This window comes from Pantherophis guttatus, chromosome 1, assembly GCF_059756535.1.
Source record: "Pantherophis guttatus breed Tessera chromosome 1, ASM5975653v1, whole genome shotgun sequence".
NCBI lineage: Eukaryota > Metazoa > Chordata > Lepidosauria > Squamata > Colubridae > Pantherophis > Pantherophis guttatus.
In genome coordinates, this window is record NC_142063.1 from 237,592,968 (window position 1) to 237,608,996 (window position 16,029).

Sequence of the window (16,029 nt, forward strand, 5' to 3'; positions counted from 1 at the left end):
ACAGAGAGCTTTTAGTTTGCACAAACAAATAAGGCTCAAACAGGGAAGATTTACATATGAATTTGGCTAGGAAATTTGTGGAGGAGGTTCCAAACAACACAGGCAACAAAGGAAACAATATTTATCTTCCTGCTCAGCTCCAAAACCTGCTCCAAAGCAAGTTTGTTTTCTTGATGAAAGTGAAAGGGAAGAGACAAGAGAGTTCTTACACTGAAATGCATCTACAGTCTAGACCTAGATATCTATCTCTCCTCTCCTCTCCCCTCCCTCCCTTCCATCTCTCCCTCCCCCTCTCCCTCCCTCCCTCTCTCTCTCTCTCTCTCTCTCTCTCTCTCTCTCTCTCGTCTGTCTGTCTTTCTATCCATCTATCCATCATCTATCTCAGGAAAAAATAGAGACTGGAAGTGGGTTTTTTAGGTATGCTCTCATTTTCAGAGTCTCAGTTCATTTCTCATGTTTAACCTACCAAATCAAACTTTCAGGTTGAGTCGACTTTATCTGAAAGAACAGATCTTACCTGAAGTCTTATTCATTCCAGAAACTAGCATCTGAAGCCCCACTCTGGGTTCTTTCTACACTAAGGTATGTTTTTTGCCCTTGAGCAGGCCATTAATAAATATATTTTATTGCAGTTTTAGTGCCAGGCAAAGACAGTTTTATTCTCCCAGGCTGTTGAATATCTTAATATTTTAATAACTCTATTATGCTGCGATGCAACCTATTAATTAATTTTGTTCCTTCTGTTTTATTAAGACTTCTTTTTTATTCTTGCTATTTGCATGATTGTATTTCAGCAGTTGTCTTTGGATGAAATTTTTAGACTGTGACTTCAAACTTGTTTCTAAGCAAAATCTTTTGCTTTGAATAGTAGCATACATAACATTTTAAAATATTAATTCTAAGACAGGGCTCAATCTTACACCCTAACTGAAGATACTTTGGACTCATGTCCTTTAATTCAAGCCCAATCTCAAATGGAGCAGTCTAAATTTGCCTTTAGCTGTTCTGGGCATAAACTGGTCTTCTTCCAATTCAGGTCTTCCATATCAACAATCTATGACTCTTCATTGATGATGTTGATGATGATGACAGGGGCTGGATCTGCTCAACTCCCATTGACTGTTCTAGGTTGTTCTGGTTATGCAGTGAGATTATACACCTGGTATCTGCAGAAATATCTCCCACATAATGCTGGACTGGTGCTTCAGAAAATACCATTTAGGCTCACTCCTAATACATATAGGTTTAGTGGTTTTCTGAAAGAGCAATAGATCTGTTTGGTATACTGTACATGCTTTTAGTTAGACTTAGTTAGACTTGTGCTTAAATTCTCTTGCCCCTTAGTGTTCCCTTGTGAGTAAGATAAACAACTGCTAGTTGCTGTCTTTAACATATAATAGTTCAGGCTTGGCCAATTGTAGATAAGTATAAATGCTCCCAAAAAAAGTGCTAGCCCAGAAGATCAATTTAAACTGGAGGGCTGGGTTCTGTCACTTGTGTTGCTTGTGCTAACCAAATGAAGGTACCACATTATCTGCTACTTTCATCCAACCAGAAATGTCTACTAGTATTATATTTTAGGAGACAGGGCAATATTATTTTTGCCCACCCCATTTTGCCTACACTGTAATCTATTTTTGGGTGCTAGTGGCCATTGGGGCTTGCCTGCACTTCTATTTCCTTGACTACTGTTTACTCTGGGCTCAGATTAAATTGACAATAATTTTGTTTATGTCCCTATTGAGCCCAAGTCACAGGTCCAAGGCACAGATCCTTTGCAGGGTGGATACCTCTTGCCAATAAATGTTACTTGGGCTATTTCTGAACCCAAATCTAGCACTCTTTTGGAAGAATAATGCATCCAGGTTGAACAGTCCAAATGACCATTTAGTGGAGCAATGGAGAAGATGAACTGAGATGGAAGTGTCCCAATCTATCAGGTAAATTCTGTTATGCTGAAGTTGTTAATAAAAATACAAAAGAACCAGAGATTGCCTTTTAGATTACACCTTTATTCAGCTGAACAAAGATGGCCCCTCTAACAGAGAGGATGCCCGAACATCCAGAGATTCTTATATTTATACTTTTCTTACACTCCACCCAGCAAGGCTGGCACGTAAGAGATACAAGAATTACCCAGAAAGTCTGGCACACAGTAGTTAAGATATTAAGATGTTCTTAGGACATATGTAGGTTCTTTTAGGGACACTAGGTGTTCCCTAGCATTTCAGGACATTGGGTGCTCCCCTGAGGACTTTCCACAGTTCTGCAAGTGCCCAGAAATAAGGGTGCCATCTGTACATACATGCCTTCTAGGCTCTCCCCAGAATCGGGGTCAACAGTTCCCTCTGCCTTCATCCAATGTTCCTCCACTCCTCTGACTTGGCAGTCAGAGCATTTCAGGAAGTAGGTCTGGTGCTTTTTTTGGAAGACTGCTACACCTGTGTTCAGAAATAGCTTAAATAACAAGTGCAGATAAATTCTATATCAGCAGCCTTTCAATCAGGAGACAAAGGGTAGTTAAAGCCTTCCTTCCAGGCACTTGCTTATAGATTCCCAAGCTTGAGCCACCATATATGTTAAGACCAGCTGTGGTTGTTTGTCCCACTTGGAAGAGAACACTGGGAGGGAGGAGAATTCACCATAACTGCCATTAAAATTGTTCAGGAGCAAATAGGACTTACTGAGACCATTGAGGGCAATACAGGTGAATATCTGTACTGTGCAACTCTTACATATAAAAATAAAAATTGTCCCTTCTTAATGGACTTTGCCACTGCTTTGCCTCCACTGAATGAAATACTCTTGGCAGTATCTGTATGGTAGATAAGCCACTTTCATGGCTGTATCCTTTTAGGAGTTTCCAGGGTTTGAAAAAAATATAAATAATCTCCATTTCTGATTTATCAACTGATAGCACCTAGAAATTTGTGACCAAGGGACAAATTCAAACATTACCATTTATTTATTTATTTATTTATTATTATTTCTATTTCTATACCGCTCTTCTCCCGAAGGACTCAGGGCGGTGTACAGCCTATTTAAAAACACAAAAACAAAAACAACAGTTAAAATTTAAAATCATTAAATAATTAGGCTCCAATTAAAATCCCAGGAATTTAAAAATACCCCAATTTAAAACGTTATGTTCATAGCCCGGCCTGGCGGAACAACAGGGTCTTCAGAGCGCAGCGAAACACCTGGAGGTCGGAGATCTTACGTATTTCCGGGGGCAGTTCATTCCACAGGGCTGGGGCTCCCACAGAGAAGGCCCTCCCCCTGGGTGTCGCCAGCCGACATAACTTGGCCGATGGCACCCTGAGGAGACCCTCTCTGTGGGAGCGGACTGGTCGGTGGGAGGCTATTGGTGGCAGAAGTCGGTCTCGAAGGTACCTGGGTCCTATGTCATGGAGCGCTATTGTTTGTTGTCAACTAAAATGTTTTAGTGAATGCAAACTATAATCCAGAAGCATTTGCTGGATACTTTGCTAGCATTTGCTAGATGCCTCTTATGGTTTAAGATGAAAACTGCTTCTAAAAGAGGAACTTAGTGTTTTAATACTTGGATTTTTTTTAAAAAAAATACTGAGATCAGAGTCCTATTTCTTTATCTACCATAATTTTAAGACAGGAATCAAATACAGTGTATCGGGTTTACATTGTAAAATGTAATTTACAGTGCAAGGATTATTAACAATTGGTTCTTTATTTCATATAAGAAGGAAAGTTTATGAAATATAATATGAACTAAATTAAGCAAAACCTATCAGCATTTTTTTTTAAATTCAGTGCTATGATTATACTCATCCCATTCATTAGATGGTAGGATATTTCAGGGAAGCACTTTGTGTTGGAAAATTCCTCTGGGTAATTTCCAATTTTCTTTGTCTCCTCCCACTTCCAGTCAATTGCGATGTCCAAAACAGAGCAAGCACACATGCCACTCAACCAGGGGTAGGCTTCCTTTAGCAACGGGTTCGCTGCCCTGTTGCTGGGTGGGCATGGCCGTGGTGGGCGTGGCCTACTTGGCCACCTGCACCATGGTGGATTTGGCGGGTTCGCCCTCCCCAGGCTCCAGAGGCTTTCCTCGAGCCTCCGGAGGGTGAAAGCAGCTTCACCCGGCATCGGGAGGCCCTCCGGAGGTTGGAAACAGGCCCATTTCCAGACTTCCAGAACCTCCAGTAGGCCCTTTTTTTGCCCTCCCAGACTCTCCACGAGGCCCCTGCACTTACCTGGAATGATGAATGGGCTGTGTGAAGACTCCTGGGAGGGGCGGGGTGGGGTGGGCGTGGCCAGCCAGGGGTGGCATTTGGGGGTTTGCCGAACCCTGGCAATCCTTGGCTAGAGGATCGCCCAAACCCTGCTGAATCCCAAAGAGCCCACCCCTGCACTCAACTCAGCTGGTAAAATCACACTCTGAATTTTATTTAATAAATATTAGTAAAATTTAAGAGATTTAACAGGCAAACCTGTGACAAAATACAGGGAAACAAAGAAGAAAGAGACATAAACAGAAGGAAAGAATTCATAATATCATTTTTTAAAATATTTAAATGTGCTGCACTTTCCAAAGTCACTAGAAATAATACTGAGGGTAATTAGTATGGATTACCCTTTCTTTCCTTCAGCTTTAACCCCTTTGTAAACATAACAGTAGCAGAAGACATTGGGAAGCAGGACACCAAATATGACATCTCTTTTGTTCTACTCCATGAAGGAACAATTTGGTGGATGGGGAAGATGTATCCAACACTTTTAGGGTTGTTTGTCTTTAGAAGAACATCACTGGAGCTTTGTTGGAGCTTTGTTGATAGTTAGACAGATGTGAGCATAATAGAGATCAAATTAAATTCTTTAACAAAGTCCATTGTTATACCATCTACTCTTTAAAGAGACACAAGGAAAATCACCCTTTTCTAAAAGCGCTATTAATTTGAAGAGTCTAACACAAGGCAAATAGATGAAAATATCTTCTGTAGGGAATGTACAATATTCCTTTACCTTTTTTTTTTTTTTAATGTTAAGATCTCAGCAGGACAATGAAATATTTGAAAAAGCAGCACAATAAAAACTAAAATCATGGGTAGCCTATAAAGTTTGGATGGAATTTAGTGGAGGTGGTTTCATCAGTTTTTCATTTTATATCCTCCCCCTCTACCCACCATGCTGTTCAGGTCTTCTCATATTACCCTTCTCACAGCGAGACAAGCACAGTGCCTTAATTTTCAGGCTGTGCAAAATGTTAGAAACTCAGAATCTCAATTACAAAACAAAACAAGATAAGATTTACAATAGATGCAGATTAATCAGCTTTGCTCATAAAAACCATTGGTTGTGTACAGGGGACAAGGGATTGTTAAGAAATTTATGTGTAAAGGATAAAAATTAAGCCCCTAAGCAGCTCAACTTGATCTCTGGAAAAACTGGTGGTAAAATATAGGTTGGCAATAAAATGAATGAACACAGTGGTGTAGTTCAGATAGCAAGAAAGCAAATACACACACAGAGAGAGAGGGGGGGGGAGAGGGAGGGAGGGAGGAAGAGAGAGAGAGAGGGAGGGAGGGAGGGAGAGAGAGAGAGGGAGAGGGGGAGGGAGGAAGAGAGAGAGAGAGAGGGAGGGAGAGGGGGAGGGAGGGAGGAAGAGAGAGAGAGAGAGAGAGAAAGGGAGGGAGAGAGAGATTTGCATCTAGATAGAGTTCAGATCTGTTTTCTGTACCAGTGTTTCTTTTATGGATCTTCCAAAATCATGTTCAGTTCAATGCACTCTAATGTTGTCTGTGTTTAGCAATTGACAAAAGTTTATTCTGGCAGCCATGAGCATATATCTCCCAGTGGTGGGATTCAAATAATTTAACAACTGGTTCTCTCCCTAATGACCGGTTAGGTAGGTGTGCCTGGGTGGGCATGTGACTGGGTGGGCATGGCCAACTCAATGCCTGGGCCCACCTCTCCCCTCCCCTCCCCTTCTATCCCAGCCACTCCTTGTCAAGCCCAGCCTCAACTCGCCTTGCCCGTCCTTTCCTCGACTTACGACCACAATTGAGCTCAAAATTTATGTTGCTGACAAATTTATTAAGTGACTTTTGCCCCATTTCACCACTTTCCTTGCCACATTTGTTAAGTGAATCACTGCAGCTGTTAAGTTAGTAACACAGCTGTTAACTGAATCTGGCCTTGCCATTGACTTTGCTTGTCAGAAAGTTGCAAAAGGGGATCACATGACCCTGGGAGACTACAACCGTCATAAAAGTGAGACATTTGTCAACCATCTGAATTTTGATCATATGACCATGGGGATGCTGCCATGGTTGTAAGTGTGAAAAATGGTCATAAGTCACTTTTTCAGTGCCATTGTAACTTTGAATGGTCACTAAATGAACTGTTGTAAGTCAAGGATTACCTGTACAAAAATACAAAAGCTTCTTTGCTTGCAAGAAGCTGCTCTAAATACCAATAATTAGATTAGAAATGGGGGAATACACATTGAAGATCAGCAACAGTCACAGCCATCATGGAAACCTAAACCATTCTGTCCAAATACCTTCCTTTTCATCAGCAATACCTGCAACCTGGAGTTATAAATCAGTCAGGGTGCCAGAGCACCGTGATGAATTAAAATAGTGAATTTTATTGCAATGATAACTATCAGCAGCCAACTCTTGTTCATAAAGTGAAACTCTTTAGCAGAGAGGTCATTTAAGCTCTCCAGAAAGTGGGTGGGCATACTAAGGCTACAAAAAGCAGAGCTAAAGAGACAAATTAACAAAGTATATAGGGGACCCAGGTTCAAGTCTCTGCCCTCCCAAGCTTGTCAGAATCACAATAAAATTAGTATATGCCACAGATATCTAAATAAACTTCAAGCCTGATGCCATGTTACTAAGCCGTATTATCATGAGAGAAAACTAAAACAAATTGGAGGGAGGATCCACACCCCTACCTCCTATTTTTTAAAATCTTACTATCAGTGAGCAATCATGTGCCTTGGCCAAACAATGGAAGAGACTCCTGTCCAAAAGGTGCTTTCAAAACCAAGAAAGTCCAGTTGCCTCTTGAAAAAAGCACCTTTGGGACAACCATGACCTGGATCACTGAAGAATCCCCATAGACAAGAAATTCCTGTGGTCAGTGAACTGACAAAGCACCCTTTCCCACCCAGGAGAAGCAATCCTTAGATCCATTTGCACCACTTAAAGATACTGGCTGGTCTCATTCACCTCACAAGATATTCTCAGGATATCATTCAGGTTTAAGCAAAGATTATGTTGGAGGGAAGGACGCAGCTTGAAAAAGTTTTTTTTTTTTTTATAGGCAGAATTGCTTAACTCGATCAGGCAGTCAACAGTGGTCCAAAAATATTACCTCATCACTTTTCCATCAGTTGGGGTGGGGGGTGGGAAGACCTCCTGAAGCTCTCTCTCTCTTTTTTTTTTTTTGGTAACAAACAAACAAAGAAGCCAAAGATTAGCCAAATCACTCCATTTAGAGAAGAGTATGGATCCAGGGAAGAAAGAGGCCCGTGATCATCCCCTCCCACTCTTAACTGGGGATGGAGGAGGCAAGGAGTTGCTGGGAGGGGATTCAGCCATGTTGGAAGCACATCCCAAAAGGACAGTGCCAGGAACCACTAAAGCAGTATAAAAAGCTTAAAACAACCCTTCCCCTTTAAGAAAGTCAAGAATAAAAGTACCAGCAAAAGAAAAAGAAAAAAAAAAACAAAACTCCAGAGGAGCCACTCAGGCTATAGAAAATTTGGGACTTGCATAAATCTGCTCTGCTGTAAACTAATGGATGGTCCTGATTCCTGACAATTGGCCAGCTGTTTAGACTGGATTTGACATCTTGTCCAATTCTCAAGTCCTTTCGAAGGACTTGTTGTAGCAGTTGCTCTTTAATAATGCTACTAAAGTATTATTTCAGGATGTAAGCCTATCCAAATAAATCTGCTACTTACAATTGACTGATGGTGATTTTGTTGTCTCCTCCCTCTCCTCCCTCTCCTCCTCCTCCTTCACTTTCCCCTTCCCCCCTTCTGCTTCTTCTTCTCCTCCTCCTTTAGATTTGCCACACTTTGGAAAGAAGATAAATTCCTTGTCATTTTGAAGCATATAAGATAAAATATTTCGCTCACCATCTCTCTTAAAATAGAGATTATTGCTTTAAGCAATAATGGAAATTCAACAGTAGATCATTTTATTCATCAATTTCTATTGCTTCTAATTCTATTTTTTCCTAAGGTGCTTTCTTTAAAGATGATTTAAAAATTCAAATGTTAAGTGTGTTTCTTTTAATATAAACTTTAATATGAATTTTGCATAATATGACATTTATAAGCAATTTATCTTATAGGATGTATTTTGAAGTATTTTAATTTAAATTTAATTTGCAATGTTAAGGTTCTAATATTCCCTTATTACATACAAATTTTGTATGCATTTTTAAATTAAAGAACTTCAGCACAACTTTTAGGGAACTGCACGTTTCAAAGGAGAACTTAGTAAGCATCAGTTTGTCCATTGATATCAAAAAAATGATATTTTATTTCCAATATTGGTAGTAACAAAATCTTCTTAAAAAAATAAATGAGGGGGGAGGAGAGTGGAAGAGAGCGAGAGTGTTCTATGCTTATTTTATTATTTATTCATTTTATTAAAATTCATTTTATTAAAATTCAGTACTCTCTTTTGAAAAGGCCTTGAAAATCCTCCCATGAGTTTCATAGAAACTCATGGGAGCCTTCTCTGGCTCATGAGGGCCTTCTCATGAGAAGCCTTCTCTGAGGGCCTTCTCTGTGGGAGCCCCTGCCCTTTGGAATGAACTGCCCCCAGAAATTCGTAAAATCTCTGATCTCCGTGTATTTCGCTGTGCCCTCAAAACCATGTTGTTCCGCCAGGCTGGGCTATCAATGTAAAGATTTTAATTGGTTTTAAATGGGATTTTAAATTTGGGGTTTTATAAATTGGGCCTATTATTTAATAATTTTAATAATTTTAAAATTTTGTTTGTCTTTGTGTTTTTAATTAGGCTGTATACCTCCCTGAGTCCTTCGGGAGAAGGGCGGTATAGAAATAAAATTAATAATAAATAAATAAATAAATAAATAAATAAATAAATAAATAAAGAACGAAGCATAAAAAAACAACATATTTGTTTAGGTAAGTTATTTTCCTCCTTTAGTTGATGCAGAAAATATTCAGATGAGTTTTATTTCTGAATATGAACTAGCTTTCCAAAGACACATGAAACCAGGCTATTAGAAGTTAATAATATACACATTCTAGAGGTGCTTTTAGTGAGCACATTCTTAAATCTCCACTTGCAATAATCTAATAAGAAATTCGAAAAGTTGTATCTCTCAACATAAAAATAGCTCTGCTTGATCAGACCAAGTCCCATCTTAACCCAGCATTTATGAGGAAGAGTGGCCAGCTACACGGCTTTGGGCTTTTCACAATTAGGAGATGGAAACACATCCTTCCCCCACAACTGATATTTGGAAGCAGGCACCCAATCTGGAGGTGACATTTGAAGCTTTAGAATTAATAGCTTTTGACAATCCTGTTGATCAAGAATTTTTTTTAGTGGTGACACCGATGATAGGGTCCTTCCAATAATGAAATTGTATCCAGCTGCTTATCCACCAGCCTATCCTTTGTTTACTTGGGCTTCTATTGAAAGATTCAACTTTGCTCTCTGCATCAACTCCAAATCTACTGAAGAAAACTGGGGGTTCTCCAGAATAGATTTGGAACACAATGAGTTGGAATGGGGAAAAGATCAAAGAGGATTTCCACTGACTGAGCAGTAGCCTTTAACAATGTTAAATATGGCCTAATATCCCTATCAAATTTTACAGCAATGGCTCTCTTCGACTTTTGCAGCAGAAATCTCTGAGTGTTAAGATACCTTAAAGATTAAGAGATTTACTGTGGTCTAAATTTATGCTACAATCAAACTGTTAATCTTCCAAGAGGCTGGAAGACTCTTCATTATTTTACAATAAGTTTGAAGAATCATTCACAGCCCATTGGGGAAGGAATTTAGCACTATAATTAGATTTTTGTCCTTAGACAATTGAACAGTAAAATATATGAAGGTTCCCCATAGTTCTTCTCAATTGCTCTCTGGTGACTTTAATGTAAAACCGTTAACTTGTACAGAAATCTCCAAGCCAATGGACTCTTTCCATGGGCATTTGAAGCACTGATTAGAATCTTATTGCTTTCCAATTCTTCATTGCCATTCTGACATTGTTTGAAGTCACTTAAAAAAATCTGTTACAGCAAAAAGGCACAGCTGCAAATACAATACACACCAAGGTGACTTTATTTCCTTTGCTTTTTTGAATGATACTGTCTTTTGCAATTGGATTTAGATCTTCTGCTTTCATACGCTTCTCTCTACAATATTAGCTCCTGTCCCCCACATGCTTTTGAGACAGTGTCATATTTGGAATTTTACGGTGTAGGCACTGCCAGAAAATGGTTGCCATAGGGCTGCCTATTCAAGAATGGCTGCCATGGGAGACATGAAAGACACATAATGCACAGTTAGGGAAAACAAAGTGTGACATGGCTATTTGTCACCCTTCTGCCCCCCCCTCCACTATTGCCTTTGTCCTTTTCTTTTTCCTAAGCAGTTTCGAACAAAGCCCCAGAATCTTACTATTTATCATTTTTTTATTTATTAAGAATGTTTTTTGGGGAAAAAAAACTTGCTAGGAAAATATTTGAAAATAGTGCTTTGCTTTAAAAGATATATAGGCTATGGAGACTTCTAAGACCAAGGACTTTTACATAGCTCTTTGAAATACACATACATATATGCATGAAGAATATGAAAAAAAAATTAAAAAGTTAGATTGGGCAATGTATATGATAGGCACCAAAGGATACGTCTATGGAGATTCTTAATCATCCAGGTCATGGTTGTCCCAAAGGTGCTTTTTCAAGAGGACTTAGAGAAATTAGTCTTCAGATGGTGGGCAGCATAAGAATATGCTCAAAATAATCTTACCTTGATTTTGTTTAAAATGGGGCAGAACTTTCAAGATTTTGATAGACTATTTATTACAATGAACAACACTCTTGGCAATCCTGCATGCCTATTTCCTATTCTGGCCTCCTTCCAGTAATTGACAACTTTTAAGGAAAATTCCACAGTAACAGTAGCTTAATTTAACACAGTAACTTGTAACTTAAAATTCTTTATTAAATAACGGTTGTAGACATAACACTTTTTTGGGTTAATTTGGTTTCCCTCTTCACTTCTTTTATATGTCCTTCCTCATGCCTGCTGCAATGTACCATGGGCCTTGTAGTATTGCATTGCATTCAATCGCCCAGAAATGGGTGGATGAAAGCAACCTGCTTGCAGAATTGTAGTTTTATGCTGTTGATATCTGTCCAAAATAATATATAATAACATGACAAGAAATTGGGCCAGCCATCTAAAGTATTTAAGCACTCCCAGGTGAATATTTATTTGTTTGTATGATTTATGTGATTTATCTCAATCAGGAGGGATTCTAAGAGGCTTAGAGATATTATTAATGTGAGAAATTGGCAGTTAATTGCACACCTGTCTTCTTTGTGAAATGATGGGATAAAGTATTTTGGAATATATAGGACTTATTTTGTTTTTTGTTTGTTTTGTTTTAGGGATAAGAATACTATTTTAAAAGGGATAAGAATACTATTTATTTATTTATTTATTTTTTGTAATACGGTATGTTAAGCTCAACTCCAGTGTCCACATCAGTATGTTCTTACTATATATTTTTCTTGGCAGAAATGTAGAAATATGTTTCCATCACCTTCTTTCAGGATCTTGTTGTTTTTGTTTTTTATTTCCTATCTAACCTACTGTTTAGAATGTCCTTGTGGTTTTTGTTCAGCTACTTGCAAAGTCAAATTCTTTTTGGCAACATTCAAGATCAGCCAATATCATCACCTTCTATGATGAGCAGAATTTTAGAAGGGGAACATTCAACTTTAACACTGATAGTGGAGGGAGGGACTTGATCTGAAATTGTTCTGTGAGTTGCTTGGTGCCTTCTAAAGAGAAGCTTTCTATGAAAAAAAAAGTTAGTACGAATATTATCAACTACTGCATATATTGCAATAAGTATTTGTTTACATTTTATAATGCATTAGGTAGAAAATTGAGAGGGATTTGTTTGTCATTAAAATAGCCTTATAGCCTGTGCCTAATGAGCCATTGGGATGTAATCTATTCACAAACTATTTAAAATGAAAAGGGCAACAGCAATAATAGTCCCCTCTCTTAAACATTTCCTCACATCTTGCGTGGAGATTATTGCAACACAGAGAAATACCTGCCTCTGTTGCGCTCTCTCTCTCCCCGCCCCTCTTTCTCCCTCCCTCCCTCTCCCTCTGTCCCTCTCATTTGCAATGGCAGTTTACTTTCCATAACTCTATGACATTTGCTAAATGACTCTGACTTTTATTGAGTTACATATTCCTCTAATGCTATGTGAATCTTGATGAGGAATATAGTTTTATAAATAGATCTGAGTGAAGGTGAAATGAATATATATAGACACACCCACCAACTTAAAATATGTCTATGAATATATGTATGTATGTATGTATGTATGTATGTATGTATGTATGTATGCATGTATATGTGTGTATACATACACACACATACATATATATACATACACATATATACACACATACACACACACACATATATATACACATACACACACACACATATATATACATACACACACACACACACACAGATATAGATATATATAGGTATATATATATATATGGTATATATATTTGGTGCCAGAGGGATTCCCTCACTTTTATTTCTGGTGACCTTAAACATGTCTCTCTAAACCAATGTGTAGCTATTAAGGTTTGATCATGTCAGAGAGTAGAAGTGTAAGTCCAAAGATTTTGTAGTAAGATACAGAGTTCACACTGAAACATTTTTGGCTTAATTCTCAGGATTTCTTTTTCTCTGACCTTTGCAACTGCATTTTTAATACTACACATATAATGTCTGTGTTCAGCAAATGCACAGGTGAGGAATTTGTAAGACATATACCAGATATATAGATAAATATAAATGTTTCATTTGGGTTCTGGTTATGTGAATGTAATAAATATTTAGATAAAGTATGCTGATGCAATAAAATGCACGATCTTAATAGGAAAGTTTTTACAGCAGGAACAGAGGAACAGAGAGTAGAAGAATGCTAATTTAGCATTCTGATTCTTCAGTTAAATACTTTACTTTGAATTTACTAACTACATGAAGCAGTTGGGTGAGTAATCCATAGCCATTGGGTGAAGTATCATCAGTATTTTGAAGTAAGCAATGTTGTCAATGTTCTTATCTTGATATCTGGACATTGTAGGCCTTTGGATGGGGAACAATAGACTTCAGCTCAATCCTGGCAAGACTGAGTTGCTTTGGGTCCTGGGGCCACCTGGATCTGGGAATTTACCATTTTTTATTCTATTGCATTGTAATTTCCTAGGCAAACCTAGTGAACAATCTGGGAGTCCTCCTGAACTCATGTTTGAAGATCAGGTAGTAGTCGTGGCTAGGAAGGCCTTTAAACAGCTTCAAATTTTGCACCAGATGGGCCCATTCTTGATCAGGAGGCTGTATGTTCAGTCAGTCACGCCCTGGTCATCTCTTATTTGGATTACTATATATAGGAATTTGGAAGGCCGAGTGGATGCAAAATGCAGCAGTGTGGGCAGTTATGCACACATCTAGAACTGAGCATATTTCATCTCTGTTCTGCAAAATGCATTGGTTATCAGTTTGCTTCTAGCTCCAATTCAAGGTGCTTGTTCTGTCCCTGTACCACGCACACACCCAACCAGCCAGCCAAGGGTTAAATAAACTCTTCAAACACTCAACATCAGTGATAAGGAACTTGGCAGCAACTCCGTGGCTGCCTGCCAAGAACTTTTACTCCGATAACACAGACAAAAATACACACAGTTTGAATAGTCCAGTTTGTAATTAAATCCGCAGCAATTAGATGTTGTGTCCGAAGGTGCAAAGTGCCTTGCCAGAGATTAGCTTTGTCTGTCACAGAGTCCGAATGGCCACCACACTCCCTTTTATAGCCTGTGGGGTGTGGTCCAGTGACCCAGCTTAATCTCTGGCACGCCTCCTTTTCTGCTGCGCATGCTTGTCTCTCCGACGCTGGCGTGTGTCCAACCACAATGTTTCTTTGTCACTATCCGACGGCTCGGAAACACCTGGCTCCTGGCCAATCTCTTCTCCTTTGGGAGACACCTGAGGCATTGCCAGAGAGGAGGGTCCTGGAGAGGAAGGCCTGGCCGTCTCCTCTCCTTCATGTTCAAAACCTTCTTCCTCTGATAAGATAGGCTCGGAGGACGGAGCCACAACAGTGCTGGTGATAAGCTAAAAAGCTTTATGTGGCATTTGGATCATTTGAGGACCACTTCTCCCCAGTGGTATCTACCCATCCCGTTCACCAGAAAAGGTTTGTTGTGGTGCTCCCCACTAGAAAATGCTATTTGACAGGATCCAAGAAAAGAGGCCTTTTCTACTACTGCACCCATCCTATAGAACAGGGTCTTCAGACTTGGCCACTTTAAGACTTGTAGACTGGCTGAAGAATTCTGGGAGTTGAAGACCATAAGTCTTAAAGAGGCCAAGTTTGGAGACCCCTGCTGTAGAACATCATAACCCTCCTGCTCCCAAGGTCAGGCTGGCCCGTACCTTAATAGCCTTCTGGAAGGTCCTGAGAATCAAAGAGTGGTGTAGGATCTAAAAAAGGGTTGTACTGTTTGTGATTTACTGTGCTTTCCTGATGATCGCATTTTATGGTTTTAATTGTTTTTATGTTTTGTATTGTTTGTATAAGTTGTTTTATTCTGTATTGTTTGTTTTAATTTTAAGGAGCCTGGATAGCTCAACAGACAGAAGCACTGTAATTTAACACCAGCTGTCTGCAATTAAAGTAAGATGGAATCTCACCAGGCTCAAGGTTGACTCAGCCTTCCATCCTTTCTAAGGTAGATAAATTGAGGACCCAGTTTGTGGGGGCAATAAGCTGACTTTGTATAAATATACAAAAGTATGAAAGCTATTGCTTAACACACTGTAAACCGCCCTGAGTCTCCAGAGAAGGGCGGCATATAAATCATTTTTTTTTTAAAAAAAAGTGGAACAGAGTCACAAATATAGCTGTATAAACTGAATAAATAAATAAAAGAAGAAATAAATAATATAAATCCTAAAATCATATCAATCTTTTTTGAAATGAAGTTTTAAATCATGGCTCCATATTAGATTATTGTATGCAGTTGAGCCTGACCAATTTTTTGGGCAACTGCCTAAAACCAAAAGTGATTCTTTCCTAAGCACAGAATCTCAGAATTCTCTTTAGAAAGATTTATTCTAAAGAAAGAATTCTAGAAAATGAACCACTTCTCATTTATGACCTGTTTATCCCCATGTAAATTATTGAAGAGGGTTTGGGTATTTTTTTCCCTAATACCTTCTTATGACCTAGTGAAGAGAGGGTTATTTCACGATAATGAAGAAGCTTGCCATTGCTTGTTTGCAGATTCAAGATCCCTTGAATCTTTACCAGTTTTGGAACTGACCATTATGGTCATCATTACCTTCTCAACTGTAGAGATGAAAAATATTATTCATGAACCTACTACTACCCTGCAGGAAGCTAACCCTACAATGGTCAAAATATAGTTTTCAGATTGGAAACTGAAATGTTGCATCATTTCTAAGACGTTTTGAAGGGAAGATATGTTTTGATCAGAATCTGAAGATAGCAAACTGTATTTCTCTCTAGGATGTGTATTCTTGCATCACTAAGAACATTCTTCAAAACCGAGATATTCAAGGTATTGCAATAATCAATCAATGAATATGCAGCAAATACAGCGCACCCAACAATTAATATATGTTGAGTAACTTGTGCATTTAACTTCAGCATTTGAATACAATGTAGGGTCCTATAGACATATACTTCTGAAT

The 16,029-nt window shown here is 38.7% G+C and overlaps 1 long non-coding RNA gene across 2 annotated transcripts in view; it reads left to right on the top strand.

Annotated features, from left to right (window-relative positions):
- The first annotated feature begins 327 nt into the window (after positions 1-327).
- Positions 328-16,029, top strand: part of LOC117660775 (uncharacterized) — an 80,631-nt gene continuing 64,929 nt past the window's right edge. For both annotated transcript variants that reach the window (XR_004589792.3, XR_009621834.2), the window contains exon 1: positions 328-582. This is a non-coding gene — a long non-coding RNA (uncharacterized LOC117660775). The remainder of the gene's footprint in view (positions 583-16,029) is intronic.